Source organism: Eupeodes corollae, chromosome 3 (assembly GCF_945859685.1).
Source record: "Eupeodes corollae chromosome 3, idEupCoro1.1, whole genome shotgun sequence".
Taxonomy (NCBI): domain Eukaryota; kingdom Metazoa; phylum Arthropoda; class Insecta; order Diptera; family Syrphidae; genus Eupeodes; species Eupeodes corollae.
This window is the reverse complement of record NC_079149.1, coordinates 68,770,751-68,784,170: the sequence shown is the minus strand read 5'-3', so window position 1 is coordinate 68,784,170 and position 13,420 is coordinate 68,770,751.

The following is a 13,420-nucleotide window of genomic DNA, read 5'->3' as shown; positions in this document are numbered from 1 at the left end:
GTAGTTTATATTTGTATCCCTATCACAAAACCACTACACAGTAAACAGCACATACTTTGCTTAGATTAAGTTCACTGCTTTTAAATTTAAATAAAGAAAGCAAAAAACAGTTGTTAACAAGTAGAAACTATCATCAGTAATTACCTTCATGGATGAAAATAAGTATTGCCAATAAACAAATTGCTGCACTCTATCTGACTATATCTACCCATCAATCATGGTAACAAGCCAAGGCTTCACAAAATAATAACTACCTATCGACAAATTCCTGCTACGATTCCATCATTCTGCACATAATTTGTAATGTTCATAAGACGCAGTAAAATTAAATATATACCATTTTCTTGTACATATTTACCTTTGTGTAGAAAAACCATAGTATTCTCATGAGCAGCAACTTTTAGGGCGACCACATGCCGCATTATTGGCGTTAGTGTCGCGAAGTGCAGAGGTGCAAGTTAGCGGAAGGAAAGTATTATTTTCATTTCAATAACAGTTTTTTATACTCAAGGGAATAGGAATACCCTTATAATTATTAAAGTAAGGAAGGAAAGGATTTTAAAAGTGCTACAGATGCACATTGGTTTTGAATGCCAATACATTGTAATGAGTGGAAAATATTGAGTCTGGTATCTGGTAAAGCATTCCACATTTTTGTTGTGCGACTAAAAAAAGAATCTCCGAAATTGGGCTCAAGGGTGAACTGATGTGCATGGTTTTTATATACGAATATAATAACTTCACCAGCAATCAATTTGTCAACATTCAAATAATAAAAATTATTTAAGCACAAAACTTCAACAATAAATCTAAACAATATTCACCTCTACCATATTACGGTTTGTGTCTATGGTATCATTCTTTCGGGGATAATCCGGATAAAGCAAATATACAAACCACATACTGTTGTTTTAGTTTGATTTCCGCTAGATGTCATAGTTTGATGTAATAAAAGTTGAAAAATACTTCCGGCACAGATAATAAATTTATATATTAATCTAATATATAAAAAATTCCTGTCACAGTGTTAGTTGCCATATTCCTACGAAACGGCTTAACCAAATTCAACGAAATTTTGGATATATATTCGGTAGGTCTGAGAATAGGTTTTTATCTATTTTTTATATTTCTAAGTGCTATGGTTTAATTGTATCAACATCGTACACGGTGCAACGATCTTACGATAGTATTCAGTGACGCTATGTAGAATGAAGCATTGATTGCGATTGAGGACCTTTGCTTTGTCATTGTCATCTTAGCACTCAGAATGCAGAACAAAGAATCATTTATAACCACATCATGCTCGCAGTTTCGGCAGGACAAGATGGATTCTTTTTTGGACACAAAAGTTGGAACTGGCGAAACATTCCTTATTTCGCAAATTCTTGCTAAAATACGATCAAATAATGGTTTCGCATTGGCTGTTGCATCTATTGGATGGAGGCAGAACAGCTCATTCAGCAATTAAACTGCCACTAAATATTCAAAATAACACAGACGCGGTGTGCAATATAAAAAGCAGTCATCAATGGCCAAATTGATGAATACACTATGGAACACAAACATTCGCTTGAGGCGTTGAACAGGATATTGAAAGATATAAAAAACAACGACAGACTATTTGGCAGCACTCTTTTCAGTTGATTTCAGATAAATACTTCCCGTTATTCCGCGTTCAACGTAGGCTGATAAGATCAACGCGTGCTGAAAATCGTCGCTACTGTGGCGTAATGTTGAAAAAGTACTACTGAATGTAAGTATGAGTGTTCAAGATCCATCTGCTAAAACATTCTCAAAACAACTGTTTGAAATAGGAGACGGAAAAGTTACTACTGATGAAACTGGATGCATAAAACTATCTGTCAATTTCTGCACGGTTATTGATTCGCAAGATGCCCTTATTGACCAGATATTTTCCGATGTACACAGGCAATATACAAATCGTGAATAGCTGGCAGAAAGAGCAATTTTAGCAGCAAAAATGCATAATATACAACTGAAGGTTGGATGTCCGGTAATTTTGCTTCGTAATTTGAACTCACCACGGTTGTGCAACGGCACGTAATTAGTAATTAAGAAATTGATTAAAAAATAAATATTAACGAAGCCATAATTTTAAATGTCAAATTCCGAGGTGAAAATATATTATTACCGCGAATCCTTTTTATACCCACACATGTGCCAATTTGATTCAAAAGCCTTCAATTTCCAATTAGATTGGCGTTTGCAATGACTATCAAGGCCAAACGATGTCTGTCGGCAGCTTAAATTTGAGCCCTTTATGTTTTTCACACGGACAATTAAACGTGGAGTGGTATCAAGTGGTCAAACCATCCAGTAAGTTTGTAGTAACTAAAGATGGGATCACAAAAAATATTGTTCACTCTGTTGCATTAAGGGATTAATATTATATGATATTTAGCGATATGTATATAATTTAAAAGAATTGATTTTATTGATTAAAAATTTTTTGTTGGTGATTTGTTATTTTAATATTTTGTCACCGTTTACAGTGTTCTATATCTCTCCCACTTATATACATCCTTACACACTTACAATAAGTTATTTATTGCTAACAAAATATTCTTTAGACATTTTTTATATGACAAAGCAACGTTTGTCGGGTCAGCTAGTTTATATATAAATTTATTATCTGTGCTTCGGGTTTAATAAAATATTTACAGTAAGAGCTAAGGTATTTTAGAAGTACCGAATAGAAAACTTTTAACCCGATATCTTTGGATATGTTTTCATATATGTACAAAGACGATATAAACTTGGAACAAGCAAACATTTAGCTATTTTAAAGAGTGAACTAGTGACTTTGCACTTTTACTTGTCTATGTTCGCAAAACTTATTGCTTCTTAAGTTTGAAAAAAAATAAAAAATTTCAAGTACAAATCTGGATGAAATGAAATATATGAAACTTTAGCTTGTTTAATGGATATTTTTTTTATAACTAGCACACACGCAAGGCGATATTATTTTCCTTAGTATGCAGATGCACAGTGTGAGCACTAGGAAGAGGAGAGTGGGTGTAAAGGGAGATGTCGGTGCACATTGGTTTTGAATATTGCAATGACTAGGAAAGACAGTGTGTGGTAAGGCATTCCACATTCGCATAGTACGGCTAAAGAACGAATCTCTGTATTTGACAGTACGGCCGAAGTTGGACTCGAGAATATACTGATGAGCATTCCTAGAAGCGCGAGTATTAGGGTTGAACTTTTTAAGGGGAGGAATGCAGCTTGCTATTTCACTAGAGCATAAACCGTTAAATAAGGGTGAGATATGAAACCTTACGACGATGTTCAAGCGAAGTAAATGAACTTATTACGTTCAATACTATCCAAAAGGCTTAAGTAATTTGCAGGAGCACCAGCCCAGAGATGGGAGTTATACTCAAGATTTGGACGTCTATAAATCTTGTAGATAAAGATCAGATCAGAAGGTGTGAAACATTTCTGGCATCGCCTAACTAAACCTAAACACCTTGCGGCATTTTTGGCAACATCGCGTATGTGATCATTCCACAAGAGGTGGTTGGTGACACATATACCGAGAATATCGAGGTGTTCAGTCTCATTAATGCAAGTGCCATCCATGGATATTGGCAAGGGGATATATCTCGCTTTAACGATACAAGACAGCATTGGGGTTTCGAAGCATTAAATTTCACGCTGTGTTTTAATCCCCATTGAACAATGCTGTGTAGGTCGGAATTAAATGAGCTTATCATAATATTTTGTCGTTGCAGTTCCACATCCGAAGAAAAGGGATGTGAATCTGAAAACGAATATGAAAAACTAAGAGTACTATCGTCAGCAAAACAATGTATTGGATTAGAAGTTGTAGACAGGAGATCATTAATAAAAATGAGTAAGAGTGTTGGAGATAGAACAGAGCCCTGGTGCACACCAGCATTTATTTTATGCACTTCATATTTGAAATAATCCAATACTATTTGTATTGAACTATTTGAAAGGTAATTACTAGTCTAATGAAGGATTTATGAAAACCGAAAGCACGCATTTTCAATAAGAGAGCCTGATGCGAAACCCTATCAAATGCTTTTGAAATATCAAGTGCAATAATCTTACTTTCTCTTGCACGATATGAAGATTTGCTGCACTATTCGGTGAGATGAACCATGAGACTACCAGTGGAGCTATTGCTGCGATAGCTGTATTGTCGGTCAACAAGAAGTTTGGATCTTCGAGATATTTCTTGAGCTGATAATTAATCAGCGTTTTCATGACCTTGGAAAGAGGGGGCGTAAGTGCAATGGGTTGGTAATTAGACAGTGAGGAAAATTCGCCTTTTTTGGGAATGGGCTTGACAAATGCAGTTTTCCATCCTGTTGGAACGAGACCTGAGGAATAGTAAAGATGAAAAAGCTTACGCAGTGGTGGATTTGATGTTTTCTAAGTCTTTTTTGAAAAATCTGATGCGTTTGAGGTTGAAAGTATGTCGGCCACTCAAGGTACAAAATAACTGCTCTAAGGAAAAACCGAAATTGTTTTTACACTGTTTCCTGCACAAACTGCCTCATTCACAATATTTCCTTAAGACCAAAAATAACAGTAGTCCTCATGCAATTTTTTTGCTCAAAAATCGAAAACTCGAATTTTCTCAAAAACAAACGGATAGATTTTCTTTTTAAATTTTCGTAAAGTTTTTTTTTCTTTATATGGCTTCTTTCAATACAATAAAATATTTTTGTCAACATCTTCAAAATGTCAGTTTCAGTTTTTTTACGAAATTGGAATATATAACGTATATAATATAAGCTATACCAAAAATATTTTCAAACTAAAATTGAAAAATTGTATCTATACAAAATAAATTTAAGAAAAATAAAGTTTTTTTTTGTGAAATTAAAAGGCGTTTATATTTTTGGAAACAAACTCTTTTTGCATGTACATTTTTAAATCTTAAAAAAGCAGGACATTTTTTTTAAACAAACTCTTTGAATACATGAGCAAGTTAGTCCGACCCAGTCGTGAATTTTATTTTTATAACCATGAAAATTTAATCGATAGATTTTTATAAAATTTTCCCAAAATTTTTTTCTCACTAGGCTTCCTCCAACTCAAAAAATATACTTTTGTATTGTTAGAGAAATTTACATCCCTAGAACAGTTAACATTTCTCGACGTGGAAAGGTCCGTTGTTAGTTTAGGTTATAGTGGCTGTCCAAGATGGAAACGGACACACTTAGGCCAGTTTAATGGCCCATTGTGATACCACATGATACCAGGTCCGTGGAAAGAACATAGTAAAATGTTAAAGCCATTTTTAACAATTTACTAAGCTTAAAAAAATGATTTAAACGATTTTAACATTTTTCATCTTTTAATAATGGCTAATTTAACTTTAAACAATTTGCTAAATTCATATCTGCAGAATTATTCTTATAAGAGCAGTGGATGGAATGGTCCAGTCAACAGTTGAGAATTCCAATTAATAGGTCTGTTTAAGCGTATGTTCTTTATTTATTTTTACGAACTGTCACTTCTTATCCATGTTTGAATGCTCATTTTAAAAAATAAAATAAAAGGTAACTGTCAATTTACTTTTTAGCAAAACGGAAAGAAAGGTTTAAATTGTGAGCTTAAGTTTTTAGAGAAATGTCTGTATGAGCTTGTGTGCGTATTGTATTGCTCCTTCTCAGGGATATCGACTACAAATAAATTTGTTTTATATATACACTAAAGTATGAAAAAAGGACTTTACAACAGTTATTATTCTGGTTCACCCCAAATATATCTCGAACCTATATTACTATCGAATATTATTGTGACGTAAAATAAAATTTGTATAAATTTGAAATAAATCCAATTAGAGCTCTTTTTAAGAACTAATAAATAAAAATGATATTGCATCCTAAATAATTATACGCATTAAAGAATAGCGTTCTTACGTTTTTGGCACCTGGTGAAATTTTTTGAAAAATAGATGTGACAGTTTTGCTACAATAATAACAAACATTAAATACAATTTTTTGAAAAATTAAATTATTATTTTTTTTTATAAAAAATAATAATCTACAGAAAATGTATATCAAAATAAAATTAGAAAAGTGTTTTATTTAAAATTTCTTAGCCCGAAAAAATTTACACTGAATGACTTAAAAACCGTAAGATCAAAGAGAGGCTTACATTGGATATTAAAAAAACATATGAACAATAATAAAATAATAAAAAATATATGAACTTAGCAAATTTTGTAATTTAGAATATTTTTGTCTTTGTCAAATAAAAGGTAAATAAAGCTATTAATAATTATTTTAAATGTTGTATTTTATTTATTTCAAAAATCTTTTACAAGGTAGGACATGAGTCTAATAAATAATTATGAAACTTATTAATAATTATGAAACTTAAAAATGTTGTATTTCGAAACTGCTTGTCTCCGCTGCTGAGGAGTAGATCGTATAACATATAAGATAATATTCCGAAAAGCTACTTTTCAAATTTGTTCATAGACAAACATAAATATATTCAAAGAATTTAAACTGATCTGGAAATAATCGTATTTTGTTATGAATTTCAAGCCGTACAACTTACAAATTGCATAGACTACAAAGAATTTTGGAGAACTGTTAAGATTCTTATTGGGAAATGTCTTCAAATTATTGACAATATATCCGTTGTAATGCTACAAAACCACTTCCAAAAACTTTTAAACTCTAGATGCATTGATTCTAATGTACGCAAAACCCTTTTACAAAGATGAAATTATTGAACGGTAGATCGCATCCTGAATAATAAAATCGGGTCGCATGAATTAAAGTAAGCGATATTATTTCCAATCCATAAAAAAGAAGATATAACTGATCCAGACACCTACCGTGGAAAATCTATTTTTTATTCATCTCATAAAGTATTTATGCCAATTCTAACGAATCGCCCTACAGTTTGGATTAACCATAACAAAATTCTAAAGGCATTCCAAGCGGGATTCGAAAGTGGCTATTTAACAAACGACAGCATTTTATTCTTAAAAAGTATTGTGGAAACACTCTTGCAGCAGAAATAGAAGATATATGTCCTATTCATAGATTTCCAGAACGTTTGCGATACTACCGATAGAAGAACGTTGTTTTACAAGCTGGACAACAAGGGAATGTCAATTAAAATTTGAAGAGTGTTAGAAAAACTTTATGATGAAAATATAACTGCGGTGTAGAATGGTGAGCAGAGGTCGGATTAGCTTGAAACAACAATGGGATTAAAACAAGGATTTCCTTTAAGTGCATATCAGTTTGCCCTGTTTATTGACGATATCATTAACGATTTACCCGGTGGGATAGAGTTTTCTGAAACCAAGATAAAAGTACCTATGTTATTTTTTTTTGAATGTTTACCTTAAACAATGCAACTAATGATCAACAGTTTATTGAAATAAATGGAAGGCTATGGTGTTTAAATATGGTGGTGGGAGACTAGCCACTAGTGATGGGACTTCTACCACTTAAGTAGTATTCCTACCACTTTTTTTTGTTTCTGAAATTCTACCACCTCCAACTCAAAATCTACCACCTTTTACCATAGCTGGTTATAAAAATAATTGTTCATTTGCTTAAAATACTGTTTATTCTTATTGTCAGTAGCAAGGTAGTTATATACCGTAACTGTAAATTGTGCAATATAGGTTAAGATAACAATGTAATATATTTTCTGCTTAAACAAATATATCCAATCCAAATAAAACATAATTTTTCTATTATATCATTGTATTGCTGCATTGACATATTGAAAAATCATTGAGGGACATATATATATATATTTACCCCTGTAATAGATAAAAAAACAAAAAGATTTCATAAACTTTCAGAAGGCACTTGGTGTTGATGAACATCAAATTTTAAAAGTTTGTCAAACTCTGTGCCTTTCTTTAGAAATTGTATATAGAGCAGTGGAATCCCTTATCTGATTTTTTTCATTTTAAGTTCATTTGAAGAGCCTAATCCTAAGGCTACAAGTATTTTCAATTTTCCTAAAATTTAAAAGTAATTAATGACTTGAACAGAATATTACAATCTGGGACAACACAAATCCACCTCTAAGTCGAAAGTATGAAATCTTTTAAGTTGAACTTAATGAAAAATTCAATAAAACAGGAAAATATTGACATAAATTCGGATGTAAAAAATACTGAAAACTATTTGCCATACTCTCAAATGTATTTTGGCTTACATTTTGAAGAATATATACTAGAAAATGAAACTGTGAAAATACAATCATGGAATTAGGAAACGTTATTGTAGCTATTATGTTGGATTATGTGTACAAATTCAGCAACGATTTCTTTTTGTAATGATAAAGTTAATCTATTTAAATATTTAGATCCGAAAAAAGTAATTGCCGGAACAATGCCAACATTCATATTTTCCGTTAGAGGCTGCAAGCATTGAAATGCTCAATGTTGAGTGGAGAAAACGTATAGGTGGGTTTAAAATAATAAAGTTTCAAGAATGATGACATTGTACAACAGCGGATTTTTGTTAAAAATTTGAAAGACGGTATGGGAGATTTCATTTTCGAAAACCTGTAATTGTACTTGTTACAACTTTGTTGTTAACTACATAGTAGCGCAGCAGCTAAAAGTTAATTTTCACAACTCAATACTATCAAAATAATAAAAGAAACAAATTGAACACAACTGTACTCAACATTATAGCTTCAAGAGACATTTTACGCAACGGGAACATTTTGATCCCCCAGAAGTGTTGGTTTAATATGCTTCGAAATATCAATTCAAAGATGGTTATTATATAAAATAATTATTCTATCGCCTTGGATGAAATTGAGAATTATTTGAATAAATGGAAAATAAAGGTGAATCCTAGAAAGACTCAAGCCGTCTTTATCGCAAGGAAAAAAAAAGCTTGCTTTCTACCCAGCGGAAGGTTAAGAATTAACGGAGCGCAGACAGAATGGAAATCCAACGCCAAATACTTAGGAGTGCATCTTGACAAAACATTAACTTTTGGACTACATATCCAACAAACAATCAATAAAGTTAATGTGACAATAAAAATGCTTTATCCATTTATAAATAGAAATTCAAAGCTTAGTGAGGAAAACAAGTTAATTATATATAAAGTAATTTTTTAAAGCATAATATTGTACGGATCTCCTGTGTGGGGGAAATGCGCAAAAACTCATATTCTTAGGTTACAAAGAATACAAAACAAAATTTTGAATATGATGCTTAATGTGCCGTGGCACTATTCCACTGCGGAATTACATAGATTGACAAATATAGAAAGAATTCCTAGTAGAATAATTAATCTACGCAATAGATACGACATTGTATGTGGTTTATCTGATAACTACCTCATATCAAATCTAACTTTATGATTATACATAGAAATATATTTACATTACTTATTTGTAGAGATTTACATCTTAAATTATTTATTTATTTTTTTTCTGTGATATATTTATTCACAAATACATTTATTTATTTATTTACTTTTTCTCCTGTGATATTTTTCTTATTTTTAACTTCCCATAGGAGGTTATTGTAATGGGTCCGATTTGTCAAATTGAAAATTTTGACATTTCTCGACGTTTCAAGGTCCCTAGAGTCGAAATAAAAGATTTTTAGAAAGATGTCTGTGCGTGCGTGTGTACGTACGTTTGTACGTCCGTACGTTCGCGACGTTTTTTTCGTCGTCCATAGCTCAAGAACCAGAAGAGATATCGACTTCAAATAAATTTTGTTATACAGATAATAAGGCAGAAAGATGCAGAAAGGGCTCTTAACAAAATTGCGTCGGTGGTTTTTTTACCATAGCAGTTTGAAAAAAGGTGAAAATTTTGGTTAACCCTAAATATCTTACGAACCAAAAACGCTAGAGACTTGAACTAAATTTTATATAATATATTGTAACGTTATACCAAACAGGTATATTTTTTGAAAAAAATCAATATAACGGTTTTTTTATAAATCAATAAAACTAAAAAAATGTGTCACCTGCAATATTTTACGACTGAAATATGATTTCATCTCTAAAACAATTTTGTGCTACGAAGAATAATGTTTTTGACATATAATACAATTTTGAGAAAAATCGAATTTAAAGTTTTTTTTATAAAAAATAAAAATCTAAAAAAAAACATTGCTCAAAGTTCGTAAAAATTGAATATCGATTCAAATATCTTTTCAAAAACTTGAAATTTTGGCTCCAAGCTTATTTTATCTTATAAGAAATAATGTTTTCAACATTTTACAAAATGTTGAGATCAATCGAATTGACAGTTTTTTTACAAAAAATAAAAACCTAAAAAAAAATTATAAAAGTTGGTAAAAATTGATTTTCAACTCAAATATCTTTTCAAAACTTTGAGATATTGGCTTTAATTTACTTTTATCTCTTAAAAAATCTTGTCGTCAACATTCAGTTAAAGTTTGAAAAAAATCGAATTGACAGTTTTTGTAAAAAAAATTAAAAAACGAAAAAAAATTAACAAAAGTTGTTAAAAAATCTTTTCCGACTCAAATATCTTTTCAAAAATTTGAGATAATAGGTTCTAACTAATTTTTTTTTGTAAAAAATATTGTATGTTTTTTACAAAAAATAAAACTCTACAAAAAAAAAAAACAATACTAAAACTTGGTAAAAATTTAATTTCGGCTCAAATAGCTTTTCAAAAATTAAAAATATTGGCTTCAAACTTATTTTATTTCACAGAAAATATTGTTTTCAATATTAAGTAATTTGTATATTAAAATCTAACGGTCCGTTATTTCATAAAAAAATAAAATCTACTAAAAATAGTACGCAAATTTGGTAAAAATTGATACGAGTACATATGGACAAACTTTTAAGGAAGACAAATCGACAGACGGGATGGGAAGTTGTCAGTGTGGGTCGCATCCCAGCCTCTTTTTTATTTATTAAATTATCTACTTATTCATTTCATTTATTATTTCTTCTGTGATATTCTCTTTAATTATTATTGTTGAAACATATTTATTTATTTATCTATTTATCTATTTATATATTTATTTATTTATTTATTTATTTATTTATTTATTTATTTATTTATATATTTATTTATTTATTTATTTATTTATTTATTTATTTATTTATTTATTTATTTATTTATTTATTTATTTATTTATTTATTAACTTCCCATAGGAAGTTATTGTAATGGGTCCGATTTGTCAAATTGAAAATTTTGACATTTCTCGACGTTTCAAGGTCTCTAGAGTCTAAATAAAAGATTTTTAGAAAGATGTCTGTGCGTGCGTGTGTACGTACGTTTGTACGTCCGTACGTTCGCGACGTTTTTTTCGTCGTCCATAGCTCAAGAACCAGAAGAGATATCGACTTCAAATAAATTTTGTTATACAGATAATAAGGCAGAAAGATGCAGAAAGGGCTCTTAACAAAATTGCGTCGGTGGTTTTTTTACCATAGCAGTTTGAAAAAAGGTGAAAATTTTGGTTAACCCTAAATATCTTACGAACCAAAAACGCTAGAGACTTGAATTAAATTTTATATAATAAACTGTAACGTGATCTCAAAGAAGTATATTTTTTGAAAAAAATCTATCTAACGGTTTTTTTCCAAATCAAAAAAACTGAAAAAAAAATTTGTCACCTCCTAAATCTAACGACTTACATATGATTTCATCTCCAAAACAATTTTGAGCAACGGAAAATAATGTTTTTGAAATCTGATAAAATTTTGAGAAAAATCGAATTGACAGTTTTTTTTATAAAAAATAAAAATCTAAAAAAACATTACTCAAAGTTCGTAAAAATTAAATATCGATTCAAATATCTTTTCAAAAATTTGAAATTTAGGCTTCAAGCTTATTTTATCTTATAAGAAATATTGTTTTCAACATTCAATAAAATTTTGAGAAAAATCGAATTGACAGTTTTTTTTACCAAAAGTAAAAAAACAATAAAAATTTTCGACTCAAATCTCTTTTCAAAAATTGTAGATATTGGTTTAAGCTACTTCTATCAAAAATTTGAAATATTGGCTTCAAACTTATTTTATTTTACAGAAAATATTGTTTTCGATATTCAGTGATTTTTATATAAAAATCCAACAGTCCGTTTTTTCATAAAAAATAAAATCTACAAAAAATAGTACGCAAATTTGGTAAAAATTGATACGAATACATATAGACAAACTTTTTGGCATGACAAAACGACAGACGGGATGGGAAGTTGTCAGTGTGGGTCGCATCCCAGCCTCTTTTTTATTTATTTATTTATTTATTTATTTATTCAATTGTTCAATAATTCATTTATATATTATTAATTCATTTGATTGTTCGATTATTTATTAACATTATTTATATTTGTTTATTATACTTGTTCATTAATTTATTTATAAAATTGCGTGATACACATATTTTGTTTCTATGTTAAACATATACAGTTATATTATCAAATATCACTTATAACAAAAACGGTTGTAAAAAGTCAGCGATTTGATCGAGGTTAGTTATTCCCTTCCCTTCTCTTCATCTCATCTTTTAAAAGAAGGTTTTTTCTGTAGCTTTTCCTTCTACCAATTATTTATTAAGAACTATGATATTTAAAAACATTTTTATAAATTTTCAGTAGTAAGGTAGCTTAATACCAAGTCTCTGTAAATTGTATGTTTAATGAAAAGATGTATAATAATTCAGCTACAATAAACAATAATAATAATTAATAATTATGCTATCGGTTGTGAGCAAGACATGTGATTATAAAAATAATTTTAATGAAATATTTTTTTTTTTACCACCTTTCTACCACCTTTTTGTTTGGATAATTACCACCACTTTGATTGAAAGTCTCATCTCTCTGCCAGTAATGAAAAATGTTATTTCAACAGCAAACTAATCAATGTGTAATGATAACAAGCAAGGAAAGGATAAGGAAAAACTTGTCCAAGCCACGAGCACAATAAGCGCTTTTTGAAAAAAAAAAATGTTTTGCAAACAATCTCGTTTCGCATAATGTAACAAACCAAGTTTTCTCTTTAATGCCGTATGCAGCCCCAACTTGGGGATATGAAAATACTAAGGTTTTATTTCACAAGATGTTTTCAACTACCGAAAACACAACAAATGATTCAAACCGAACTATCTTTTGAGACTTTTTAACATGCTTAATCGAAGATTCGCACAAGTGATAGCTTTGTATAATATTGAAAAGAAGAGCCTTTGATAAGAAAAATTAAAGGAACTGGCTGAATACTGTGATATGAATTTTACCCTCAACGTGCAATGGAAGAGATGTCAAAAATGCACTCTATGATCTTATCACTTCTGAATACAGCTTTCTTCAACACAATCTTTGTGAAAGAAATTATTTTAGGATTGATTCTTATCAAAAATTAATGTAGGCTATATTTAAGATTGAACTTCATGCCACACCGTGACGATCTTCCA